This window comes from Halichoeres trimaculatus, unplaced genomic scaffold, assembly GCF_033239565.1.
Source record: "Halichoeres trimaculatus isolate MK-OKI-2021-1 unplaced genomic scaffold, fHalTri1.1 fHalTri1_scaffold_10, whole genome shotgun sequence".
Taxonomy (NCBI): domain Eukaryota; kingdom Metazoa; phylum Chordata; class Actinopteri; order Labriformes; family Labridae; genus Halichoeres; species Halichoeres trimaculatus.
In genome coordinates, this window is record NW_027437187.1 from 37,362,766 (window position 1) to 37,376,711 (window position 13,946).

Consider the following 13,946-nt stretch of genomic DNA (forward strand, 5'->3'; position numbering starts at 1 on the left):
GTGTGTCCTCAGCGTTTGTCTCCACACACTCACGTCTTCAGCTGCGTTAAAACACACTCCAGAAACTTCCCAGACAATTAAAAAGTCATGATTTCCTGACTGATGTAACTGTGCCAGATATTTCCTCTCCAATGTGTCGCCAACAAAACACTAATTCACTTCCCATGATGCAAATGGGTTGGATATTTCCCCCAGGATGAGTCTGACAGAGACGCAGAAAGGACACAGAAAGGAAGAAAACATTTATGTTTTTTTTTATTTTTATTTTTGTTTTTTTTTTGAGTCGCCACTTTATCACCTGTTTATCGCCTGTTCAGCTGCTCGCTAACACAAATATCTGGGGTAGACGTTGGGTGGAAACCTTTTATCTCCAAATTTCATCTTGTGTTTTTTCCCCAAGTGGTTCAGTTTGGTTTGTCTCAGTACGGTACACATTTTGTGGCATTTCCACAGACTAATGCCAAATTACCGACCCGTACCGTCCCACTTTTGACATTTTTGCTAATTATCGAAACAACGAAATTGTTGGAAATGTTGAATAATTTTTCTAAAAAATTACAAATTATTATTATTTTTTTTTTTCAGTTTATAAAATTTCAAAAGTTTTTGTAAGTTATGCATATTATTTTTGCAAATTTTTTAATTTCAAAACTTTTGGAAAATTTTGCAAATTTGTTAAAAAAAAAAGTATGAGTTTTTTTTAAGTTTTTGATCTAAAAAACTGCTTTTAAAATATCAAAATTCGAAAAAAAAAAAAATCTTTTTATTGGCAAATTTTAACATTTTTAGGTTATTTAAAAAAAATTTTTTTTGAACTTCAAAAGTTGGGGAATTTTTCCCAAATTTCTGGAAAATTATTCAAAATAAAAAAAAACTAAGACATCATATTTTCAATTTTATTTTCTCTCTAAACATTTATTCAAATAACTTTTCACTAGATTTAAACGCACTTTTTTGTCTTTACTGTGAAGATACAGTAGATTTTGTGTCTCCTGAATGACTTTAATCCAGGTGAGCTGAGGAAAAATGGCTCCTATGAAGGTAAACATTGCAGACCACTGTGTGTTTGCAATTCTTGAATGTTTTGCATGTAAAATAAAAATGCTGTAAATAGGGATGGCCAATGATTCTTGAATATTTGAATACTTGTTAACATAGAAAAAAAATCAATCAGTTAACGTGACGATGGCTTCAGTTTTACAAAAAGCAGGTCGAGCAGGACAGGAAGTTGTTCACGGAAACTGCCTAAAACATCCGATGACTTTCAAAATACAACAAACGTGTCTAAACCAGATCGTATTTAACTTGACTACGGCAACAAACTCACAGAACGAACCGGACAGACCAGGAGTGAGCAAATGCTCAAAAATGGATTGGGAAGTGCAGGAATAGCTCTGCTACTTGATGCCCATCCCTTGTTCTAAACTCATATAAGAGCATTTGAAAATAAATGTTTTCTTGAGTCTATAAGGTAAAAATAAAATGATGAGATGACCTTGTTTGACTTGTGAAATGAGTAACTTGAAGAATATTTTGTTTTTATGACCTATACTAGGTATTTGTACTAAATCAACTGGGTTAAAAAGAACTGGATCACTACAAAGAGACTGAAGTACAGTCTAAAATTTCAGTCGACTGAGGTGCATTTACACAACAAGGTTTCACCTTAGAAGACAAAAACAAAGAAAAAGAAATCTACATTTGCATGGAAATGCTGAGAGACCGAAAACCCTGTAGTAAATAAACTGTAGGTGGCGCTATAACTGTCTTGTTCAGAAGCAGCTTTTGGTAGATCTCCTCTGAAGTAGAGTTGTTGATCATCTGGTGTGTTGGTGAATGCTGAGAGCAGAAGTGGAGCAACAGATGCTCATTTTGTTAAAGACAGTCACAGATTCAGCAGATTGAGCAGCACAAGATCAACACGGGAGATCACCACCATCCAAACAACGATCCTAACAACCATCCTAACAACGATCCTAACAACGATCCCAACAACGGGGCTGTTGGATGTGCTCGCGCAAAGCAGAGTGTGACGTCATCGTTTTCACTGAAAACGCCGGCTTACTGTTTACATGGTGTCGGCAGCGTTTCAGAAAAATCCCACTCTGGAGGCCGTTTTCAAAAGTTTGCGTTTCAGGTCGACCGGAACGTTGTTTCCGTGTAAACACTTTGCATTTCATCCTATAACCGTAAACAGCTCCTATAACTGACCAAAAAAAGACTAAAATACTCAAACTTTTAGTCGACTAAAACTATCAAGAACTGAAACGATAGTTTGACTGGGAACAACACCAACAGGGTCCAACTGGAAACCAGTGAGGTGGATCTGATGAAGAGCCCGCCGGGCATATCATCCATGTTGTTTTCCTTCACCACCAGCCAAAGACGCCAGCGTCCTTCGTGGCGTTAATTTTCTCAGAGGAAGGAGATGGAGGTGTATCATTGGTTCATGTGTAGTCCGTGGTCGTGGCGTGCACAGACGCCTCCACCTGTATGATGACGTAACGATCAGCCCGTGTTTCCCTCGCTCAGAGTTCAGCTCTGGGTTTCCTCGTCTCTCCGTCTCCGTCTGACATGGATTGGAGCTGACCTCCTCTCAGACGCTCTCCCCGCTCGCTCAGTCGCGTTTTTGACTCTTAAAGAGCGATTTGGTGTAAAGCACCACTTTGAGCTGCAGTGATGTCAGCGGAGATGAAGACAGAGAGGGCCGCGCTGTCATGGCAGCTGAGCGGCGAGCGTTCTGTCGCCTGTCCCGTCCTGAATGACAAGCGGCGAGTGTTTGAAGCTGTTGATGGCGAGTGATGTATCCAGATCAGGCGCTCGTGTTGAGCTGATCCCAGCGAGGCCCAGATGGTGAAACGCCACGCTCTGCTGCTCACGCCGCTCTCGCTGCTCTCGCCGCTCTGGCTGTCAGGGAACGCCTCCTGGCCTTTCCCGGCGCCGAGACCTCAGATTAATGATAATAAGTGTTGGAATCAGGCCTCGCCACATCAGGCCAGGGTTTGTGACGACCGGAGAGACTGGGAGGGTGTGAGGGAGCGGGGAGGCGCCTTCACCTGCCAAACGGGATCAATGTGGAGTACAGAGCAACACTGTAATCTGCTGTTTCCCCGAGGAGCGAGAGCGGGCAGGGCGCCGCCACCACTGCCGAGGGGGGAGGGAGCGAAGACAGAGAGCGCTACTGTACGCGTGTGGGTGGAGGTAACCCTGCCTCTGATTCATGACCCCCCCAGGGCTTCCACCTGGCCCTCCCCGGGAACGCCGCTCTCTAAAAAGCCCTCTCCGCCGCGCGGTCTGAGCAGAGTGCTCCGTCAGTCATCAAACATTCACGACGGCGCTCCCTCCTCGACACCAGAATCACATTTGAAATCCCAACAGTTACATCAGCGCCGCCTAAACATGGCAGCTGGAGCTTTAAACAGCGGCCTGAGAGGTGGAGGAAGAGGAGGAAGAGGAGGAGGAAGAGGAGGAGGAGGAAGAGGAGGAGGAAGAGGAGGAGGAGGTGGGGGGATGGAAACACTGCTCTCTTCAAGGCAGGGGTCTGCATCCTTTACGTTCATAGGAGCCATTTTTCCTCAGCTCACCTGGATTAAAGTCGTTCAGGAGACACAAAATCTAATTTATGGATAAAATTCTAAACATGGTTAAAATCAGGTGAATTGTTGTAAAGTCAAGAAGTCTTTGTGTTTATAAAATTGAACGTGATATCTTAGTTTTCTATTACAACAATTTTTTAATTTTTTTTTTTTTTTCAGATTTTTCATGTTTTTATTTGAATTTTTGTCAAACTAGGACATTAACATTTTTGGGGAAAATTTTGCAAGTTTTTTTGAATTTTTACTGATTTCATTTATTTTTTTTTTATTCAAAATGAGTTATCTTGAATTAATAAAAAAAATGTTACATTTACTAAATTTTCAACATATTCCTAAAATTAAATTTAAAATAATATCCAAAATTGCTAAAAGAATGAAAATTAAATAATTTGCAATAAAAATATAAAAATAATGAAACAATAAATAAAAATAATTTGAAATCTAAACAAAAAAGAAAAAAATATTTTAAAAAAAATGAAATTTACTTGCCGCAAAAATTTTAAATTTTTGGAAGAATACTTGAAAACATATTTACTTTTAATAATGATTATAACATTAATCTCATGACTTTTTGTCATTTGCTAATGCCTTGCCTCATATCAAGCATGTATATTAATCAGGCAGGATGGTATTTAAATAAATCCATCCACACAGAATTAAAATGTGGATCAAAAACTGATTAAAAAAAAGTAAAATTACAAAGACCTACAAAATCATAAAATATTTAATTATTTTGCAATCATTTTATCTATGTTTTTCATTGAATAAGTTTGCAACATTTTCCTAAAAATTGAATTTAAACTTTGAAAAACTTTTGAATTTCAAAAAATTGCAAGAAATTCAAAGAAATATGAAATTTAAAAAATGCAAAAACTTAAATTAAATTGAAATTTTTAGAATCTCATTCTTTTAGAATTCTTTTGATATTTTTTAGTTTGCCATAATGTAAATTTGAAATAAGAAAAAAATGTAAAAAAAAAAAAAAATAAATAAAAATATCTTCTAAAAAATGTGAAATGTCACAAAAATTTAAAAAATTTGAAAGAATTCTTGATAACATGTTTACTATTCATGATGATTTTATCATTAATCTCAAGATTTTTTGTCATTTGCTAATGTTTTGCCTCATATCAAGCATGTATATTAATCAGGCATGTTGGTAGTTAGATAAATCCATCCATGTATATTTTTTAAAGCTACAAGGAGCCACTGCAGAGGAGTCAAAGGGCCACATGAGGCCCCAGAGCCACAGGTTGAAGACCGTTGCTTTGAGGTGTGAAACAGGAGCAGCTTCATCCCTCAGAAACAAAGGAGGAGGTGGTTCATCCACGGCACTGATCATGTTTACGTACAGCACCATCTGCCTCGCTCACAGGCCCACCCACTCCACTCTGTAAATGTGAGCTTTCATCACCTCAGGGTGTTTTTTCCACAGCGTGATCCACTTCACATACAAACTCCTGAATCGGGGGAAGCGTGTTTCCTTTCTCACACAATGAGCAGCCGAGTCGGCGAAGAGGAGGAGCGCTAAGCCTGTTTCCAACGTGACAGGAATTTTTGTTTCACCCTGGGCAAATCCAGCTAATTAATGCCTAAAAGAGCCTAATGCAGGAGGATTAGGAGCAGCGCTATCACAGCCAGCCTCTGCTTTCAATTTATATCCACACAATGAGGAGAAGAAAAGTTATTTCAGATCCTCCTGTCGCTCCCGTTCTCAGCTCTGCCTTCATGGATTCACTGCTCCAACATCTCAGAGCCAGTACATGTCCGCTACGGCAAGAAACGATACCACTGTGGCTGTATCACCATTTTAAAGATGGGTACATTTCACATCTGGAACAATATGGTACCAACTGTGGGTACTTCTGTGTGTGTAATAAATATCAATTTGTTATTTGTTGGTAAAATAATCTCAAAGTTTTTAAATTAAACATATTTATTCTTCAGTTTATAAACTTACAGTGCTGTGTTCATGTTCAGCATGGAAAATCTCCTACTCTTCAACTCCCTCACAGTCACAAGTAAGTGTTCAGGTATCGAAACATGGCACTGTTTGATTTTACTTGAATCTTGGTACAAAGACAGAATTTAGTTGGTACCCATAAAAGTACTTAACTCAGTACCTAACCCTAAAAGATATATCAAGGTATGTGTTGTTTTTGGGTGACTCTGTTCCAGTAGTTTGTTTTATAACCAAATCTTTAGTGTTGTGGATCGGGATCAGTCCTGCCTGGGGACTGGGGATGGGTACCAAATTAGGTACTTTTATAGAATAGAATAGAATAGAATAGAATAGAATAGAATAGAATAGAATAGAACAGAAAATACTTTATTTATCCCCGAGGGGAAATTCAGGAGTCACCGCAGCATTTAAGAAAACAAAAGTAAGAAAGAGTATAGAAAGTGCAAAAAAGTCCATAAGAAATTCGATGACGACGTCCCGTCCACCACTCGTCCACCACTCTCCAGTCCAGCCAGTCTCCACCTCCACAGGGTCCAGGACTGAGCCTCCCCAGCAGTCTGTTCAGTCTCTGTCTCCTGGATCCTGTCTGCTCACAGCAGGTGAAGCTCCTCCAATGTGTCGCGGCGTCCGATGTCTGCTCCGTCAGCCACATCCGTGAACAGCACGATGCCGCTGGGTTAGCACAGCTAGCTCATCCATCCCCCGGAGCGAGATCCCACGTTCCCAACAACGATGGATGGAAGGACAGGTCCACGTCGTCACCTCCCAGCTCACATCCGAGAACCAGCACGTCGTCCTCAGCTCCTCCTCCTCAGCTCGAGGGAAATCATCAAGCCCTACACTAGTTAGCATTGACATGCTACAGGCTGCTAACAGCTAATTTCGCATGTAAACAATGCAGCCATGGTTACATGTAGGATCTCCAGACAAACACAGGAGAAAAGGAGTAAAAAATATCGCCGAAGCCACAAAAAGTTTGGTGTCCGTGACCGACAATGAACCATACAAAGTGATGATCCACTCCAAATACAAAGATGACGAAAAAGAGACGAAGAAATTACAAGAAACGGACAAAGACGAGAGAGCTGCTGCAACAGGCAGCTACTTGGGTAGCGCCTTTATAGGTGCAGACTGAACTTTGTCTGTAGTACCGAGAAAAGTTTTGCGTAAAATCAAATGTTACCATGTTTCGACACCTGAACACATCCTTGTGACTGTGATGGAGTGGAAGAGAAGGGGATTTTCCATACTGGACATGAACTCAGCATGGCAAACTGAAGAAATTAGATTTTTATTGTTAAACAAATTGATATTTATCACCACATAAACACACAATCAGTACAGAAAACTGGTGCCTTTGGTTACCAATACAGATTGCCAGGTACAGGGCATCTGTACCGTATCATTTCAAATGTGAAACATACCCATCCCTACTGGACCTCTGGTAATTTGGTGTCGTATATTCCTTCTCACGTTTCTGACTGAAAACTCTGAACAACCCATCGTGTTTTGGAGGCAGCATCTCGCTCTGCATCTCAATGCACAGCCCGACGAAGACATCCACATCCAGCTTCATGCCTTAAATACACCAGATCCATCTGCAGATCAACTCTGTTCTGTTTAGGGCTGCAAGTAACCATTATTTTTAATGTTGACTAATCTATTGGTTATTTTTTGATTAGTCGATTAATCACGATTATTTTGTGTTTCAACCTAATTTGTCCTTTAAAATGTGCAGACCTTTAAAATTCAACCTGTGTGTTTCATTTTCATTGCATTTACCCAGAGTTCAAAATGAATGAAGCAGGTAACAAGGACATTAAGTTGTTGTTCACAGTGTTGCTTGGACAGACCACTTATTAGTGACTTTGAGCTTGTTTTCTAATGTTTATTTGTTTGGCTTGCTTTGCTCTCCGTATGATCCCGCCTGACTCTCTCCCAGCTCTCCATGACAACGCCTTTAGTTTCGTTTCTTTACATGAGCTATTTCCACTTTGCTCATGCGCACTCAGCCCCTCCTCCTCCCCGCTGAGAGTTACCGCTGCAGTGAGAGCATGAATTCTATTTATTCATTTATTTTTCCTTTATTTAACCAGGAAGTCCCATTGCGATATAAATGTCTTTTACAAGAGAGAACTGGCCAAAATTAGCAGGCGTACAGAGCCCAAAGTGAGAGCTCCATCAGATAAGTGTCCTCTCTTTTAGAAATTAGGGGAGTTTTGACTCTAGTTTGTGACTCCGCTCATTACGTCTGTTTGTCGTCGTAGTCGAGATAAATACAAACTGATTTTCACACGGTTTCTCTTATTTTGAAAGTGACTGACTGTTTAAGGTAGTTTCTGGTCAGACTGAACACACAGTGTATTTATGGTGTTAGGATCAAGGATTTGCTCGACCTTCACATGAAACAAGACGCTGAATAAGGACCTGGAAGAGCAGAGCCCACTTCAGCATCTAATAAGAGTCTAATAAGACAGTTTTACCTAAAGTGAGATTAAAACTGTTTTTGCATTTTGTGGTCCACCAGGAGAGACTTTGTTGATGACTTGCGACATTTTTAGATCCATGTCTCGGTACCGATTTTACTGATGTGACTATTTCTGGACCAATATTTACTCCTCCAGTGGCAAAGAGCCAGTTTACAGACAGGAAGTGGCCGCTCGCTTCATTCATCCGTCTCTCCAAGACCTCAAAGAGGGATCCTCGAAGACAGAGCCGCAGCTGCAGACATCACCAAAGTCTGCTCATGGATCGCTCCAACTGTCTGCTTTGTCTGGGTTAAAAAGATTTTTGCACGGAGGATTTTTAGGCCCAGCTTTGGACGGAGTGCTGTCACCCTGACAGAGCCCCCCACATGGGGATGAAGGGACACCTGGTTCACAGACGGCACCGTCAGGGGTCGAGCCTCGGACAGCTCCAGCGTGGTTTAACCCCCTGGTTCATGAACAGATTTCTCATTTTTAAAGTCAGAAATGTCGTCATCTTCTGTCATAACTGCAGCAAAGTTTCCTCCAACTTCCAGCAGATGCTCAGATTTCCCTCTGACGGCGGCTGTTAGTGTCTGTGTTTCTGAAACGAGGCTCGTTTGCAGAGAAAGCCTCGTTCTGCGTGAATGCATGAAATCTCCTTTGAATCCAGGTAACAGTGCAGGAGCATAAAGACACCACTTCCAGCACAATCTGAAGCGTTTAACTCTCTGAGGATTGAACAATGTCTTTGTCTCTGTGACAAAAAGCTGCACAGTCCTTCAGCTGTAGAATCCACGTCTGGGCCCAGACATCCAGGTTGTTCTCACGATCCCAGCGAATGGATGATGAATGCGGCTCCAGCTCGGCTCTGTGTGCGTCTAAAGGCCACAAGTTGCCATCAGTCTCAGCCCTTTGGCAACTGTTGCTATGTGGGAACTGTTTTACAGTTTCTCTGCATCAAGAGATGAAGATGAAGAGGAGGAGAGCAGTGAGAGAAGAGCTCCATCAGAGCCATGAAACCTGTCCAACTGCTCGTTAACACAAATTTCTAATCAGCCAATCACACGGCAGCAGCTCAGTGCATTTATTCATGTAGACATGTGAAGAGGATCTGCTGCAGCTCAAAGTGAGCATCAGGATGGGGAAGAAAGGTGATTTAAGTGACTCTGAACGTAGCATGGTTGTTGGTCTGAGTATTTCAGAAACTGCTGATCTACTGGGATTTTAACCCACAACCATCTCTAGGGTTTACAGAGCATGGTCCCAAAAAGAGAAAATATCCAGTGAGCAGCAGTTCTGTGGGACAAAATGCCTTGTTGATGCCAGAGGTCAGAGGAGAATGGACAGACTGGTTGGAGCTGATAGAAAGGCAACAGCAACTCAGAGATTTCTGGATTTCTGCTCCACATTCAGATGGTAGGGTCAGAATTTGGCCTCAACAACATGAAAGCATGGATCCATCCTGCCTTGTATCAACGGTTCAGGCTGCTGCTGCTGGTGTAATGGTGTGGGGGAGATTTTCTTGGCTCACTTTGGGCCCCTTAGTACCAACTGAGCATGGTTTAAAGTCCACAGAAAAAAAAGAGAAAAAAGGAAAAAAAGAGAAAAAAAGAGAAAAAAGAGAAAAAAGGAAAAAAAGGATAAAAGGAAAAAAACAAGAAAAAAGAAAAAAAAAGACAAAAAAGAAAAAAAAACAAAAAAGAAAGAAAAGTAAAAAAGAAAAAAGAAAGAAAATAAAAAAGAAAGAAAAAGGGAAAATATAAAAAGAAGAAAAAACAGAAAAAAAGAAAAAAGAAAAAACAGAAAAAAGAAAGAAAAAGGAAAAAAGAAAAACGAAGAAAAAAACAGAAAAAAAGAAAAAAAGAAAAAAAGAAAAAAAGAAAGAAAAGGGAAAAAAGAAAAAAGAAGAATAAATAAGAAAAAAAGAAAAAAGAAAGAAAAAAGGGGAAAAAAGAAAAGAAAGAAAAAAAAAGTCCACAGCCTACCTGAGTATTGTTGCTGACCATGTCCATCCCTTTATGAGCACAGTGTACCCATCTTCTGATGGCTGCTTCCAGCAGGATAACGCTCCATGTCATAAAGCTGGAATCATCTCAGACTGCTTTCTTCAACATGACAATGAGTTCCCTGTACTCAAATGTCCTCCACAGTCCCCAGATCTCAATCCAATAGAGCTCCTTTGGGATGTGGTGGAACGGGAGATTCTCATCATGGATGTTCAGACGACAAATCTGCAGCAACTGTGTGATGCTATCATGTCAATATGGACCAAACTCTCTGAGGAAGGTTTCCAGGACCTTGTTCAATCTATGCCACCAAGGATTAAAAAGGGGGTCCAACCTGGTACTAGCAAGGTGTACCTAATAAAGTGGCCAGGGAGTGTATATCCCACACTAAAATTTGGGCTGTTCATTATTGCTTTTCTTCCTTGATTTTATTTTGTGCATCTTTTACTTTTTTTTCCTACTTATTCACTAAAGCTTGTGCCAGAAAATGTTGCTAAAAATAATTAGTAATGCAGGATACTGGATTGGATTTTTTGCTGATGTGCTGATATTTGATAACTCATGTTGCCGATTTCCACTTCTGATATTTTTTCTGCAGACCTAACTGCAGAGATCATCAACTGCTCTCTGTTTTGGAAGCAGCGTACAGTGTCCTGCAGCAAAACACAAAAAATACAGAAAACTTAAAACTGCATATTTGTTTAGACAGCTGTTTTCAACAGGAGTGGAGTTAAACTGTGAAACAGACTGATTTATTTAAGTCACAAACAGAAACAGACCATACCAAAAAAATTCAGTCACGGCAAAAAATGAATGAATGCTGTGCGTTTGTATTTAAAAAAAAAAAAGCTCCATAGCGCCACCTAGAGGACCCCAAAATCTGAAAAAAAAAAACAGTTCCTCTATCAAGTTCAACCTGCATGCCTAATTTTTTGTGCACAACTATCATTTCAAGACTTACAAAAAGTCTCTCATGGAAACAGTGAAATCCCGACAGGAAGCTGAGGAAGTAACAAATTTCCCGTCTTTTGCGGTTTTTGGTGATTTCCAGGGAACGTGTCCAAACAAACTACCCACAAGCACACGGAGGCGAAGGTCGGCTTATCGCCACCTGCAGCCTTAATTTAAGAGCTTTCTGTTTTGAGCATCCAGCACTTAACTTCACATTGACACGCACAGGAGATGCGGGGATCAGTGTGTGTCAAAGACGGTTTAAGGATCACGTTCACTTGTTTCAGCTTTTATTCGTCAGGATCATTAAACGTTATCGTGTCAGAAACTACTCCTGAGTTTGGTGGAGCTCTTCAGACGCTGGGATCGTTGGTGCTTCCAGGTTAAACCTGTAATTTCAGGCCCTGTGATTCTGATCGGAGCCAGCGTGGACTGCTGATGGTTGGACCGTCTCTCAGTGAATCAGGATTCCTCCAGTTCATTACAGGAGACAGTTTGCCCTGAGCGTGCCACACACACACACACACACAGACTCGCAGAATGGGTCACAGATAATCGTTGTGAGTTAAAGAGTGTCTCAGGTGCTTCAAAGGCGGATTGATCAGAACAGCTTAGAGTTTTCTTCAGCCTGCATTGACCTTATCGAGCGTCCGTTATCCTCCCTGCAGGACGAGCCTGTGCCGTTCATTACTGCGCCTTTGTTTACCGAGGGGACCTCTTTATTAGACACGGCTCCACACAAACACTGCCACTGCATTAACCCAGAGACAACCTGCACTTTGGCTGCAGGGCTGAATGTCAAGCTAATAGGCTTAGGTGAGGTTACATGAAGGGAGCAGCCGCCTACGCTGCAGCCAGGCGCTCAGTGACTGTGGAGCAGGAAGCAGAGGAGGTTTCTCCCTGTCGACAGAGGCTGGCGTCAAACACGTGACGGTCAGAGCTTATCCACGGGGTCCCCCAAAATATGAAACATCCAGTGACTGTTGAAGGAATTCACAGTTTTGATAAATGTTTGTAAGAAACTTGATGGAAAAACGTCCGACTGGGGAAATATGAAAAGAACAGCCCGAGGGTCGGTGTCCACTAATGGCATTTTGGGCGGTAGCAGCACTCATGACCTCAATTTCAGAGTTTCTCACTGATGCTTTCCCCGCAGCACTTCCGCTAACCTCAGCGTCGACTGTTAGTCTGCTTCAAATAGCTTCATATTAGCTTAAAATCAGCAGAATTCAACCAGAGACCAGTGGCAGCCCGTGACGAAAAATTACTGAGAGGGAACAACGTATTTGATTCAGTGTTTAACTGTTATTTTCATGCCAACAAATCACGGTTACTGTGCCGTTATTTCGCTGATGTCTCTTTAAATCTCTGGTGTCGAGAAAGAGGGCAGTGTCTGTGGGAGGCAGTAAACACAGGAGTCACACCAGGTGTGAATATGATGGGTGGGTGTGTGATACTGTGCTTGTGAGGGAGAGCTATGGGTGCGAGCATCGGGCTAAATGTGTGCTTGTGACACCATCTGTGCTTCACATGACACTGTAGCACTGTCTGTGCTCCACATGACACTGAACAACTGTCTGTGCTCCACATGACACTGAACAACTGTCTGTGCTCCATGTGGTACAGAATGACTGTCTGTGCTCCACATGAAACTGAATGACTGTCTGTGCTCCACATGACACTGTATGACTGTCTGGGCTCCACAAGGCAGAGAAAAACTGTTATACATGGTACAGAACTATAGTCTGTGCTCCAAATGACACAAAATGACTGTCTGTGCCCCACATTACACTGAACAACTGTCTTTGCTGCAGATGACACTAAATGACTGTCTGTGCTCCATGTGGCACAGAATGACTTGTCTGTGTTTCACAAGGCAGAAAAAACGGTTACAGTTTCACACGACACTGAATGACTGTGCCCCACATGGTACGGAACTATGGTCTGTGCTCCAAATGACATTTAATGACTGTCTGGGCTTCTTGTGACACTAAATGACTGTCTGTGCTCCACATGACACAGAATGACACTCTGGGCTCCACATGACAACGTATGACTGTCTGTGCTCCACATAACACTGAATGACTGAATGTGCTCCACATGACACTGAGTGACTGTCTGTGCTCCACGTGGCACAGAATGACTGTCTCTACTACACATGACACTGAGTGACTGTCTGTGCTCCATATGACACAGAATGACACGCTGGGCTCCACATGACACTGTATGACTGTCTGTGCTCCACATGACACTGAATGACTGTCTGTGCTCCACATAACACTGAACGACTGTCTGTTCTCCACATGACACTGAATGACTGTCTGGGCTTCACAAGGTAGAGACAGTCTGTTTGTGTTCCACTGGACACGGACCGGCTGTCTGTGCTTTACATGGTTTGGTATGACCTTTTGTGCTCCGCATGACACCAAACGACTTGTCTGTGCTCAACATCACAGAGACCAGTTGTCTGTGCTCCACATGACATGGACTGGCTGTGTGTGTCATACAGAGCCAGTATTTTACTGTTATTTTACAGTGAAACTTTTTACGATGTGGTAAACGTCTCATAGCTTCCTCACAGCTGGACGCTGCTTTCGTGGACAACACTGATGAAAATCTGGTTTGGGACAATGCTTCTCACTGACTTATATTTAATTAATTGGGGACAACAGAATTTGAGAGGCAGCTGTGGCGTACAGACCAACATTAATTACTCATGTAATGAAGATACTACAGGGGCACCAGAAGGACAAAATTAAGACTGAAAAAGGCACAAAGCTCCCTCAGATTATTTGCATATAAACAAAGAAAAACAAGGAGCTCACTCTTCTTCACAGACTTGAGTTTTGCATCTTTTAATGTTTTCTATACGTCCACATTAGACGTCTAATGGCACCCTAGAATTTAGCTGGAAACCCTAACGCCTGAGGAACGATTCAGAGTGGCTGTATTTTTCTTTAAT

General features: G+C 41.7%; 1 pseudogene; it reads right to left on the reverse strand.

Moving 5' to 3' along the window:
- LOC141796310 (copine-8-like) overlaps positions 1–13,946 on the reverse strand; it is a 149,103-nt pseudogene that overhangs the window by 121,485 nt on the left and 13,672 nt on the right.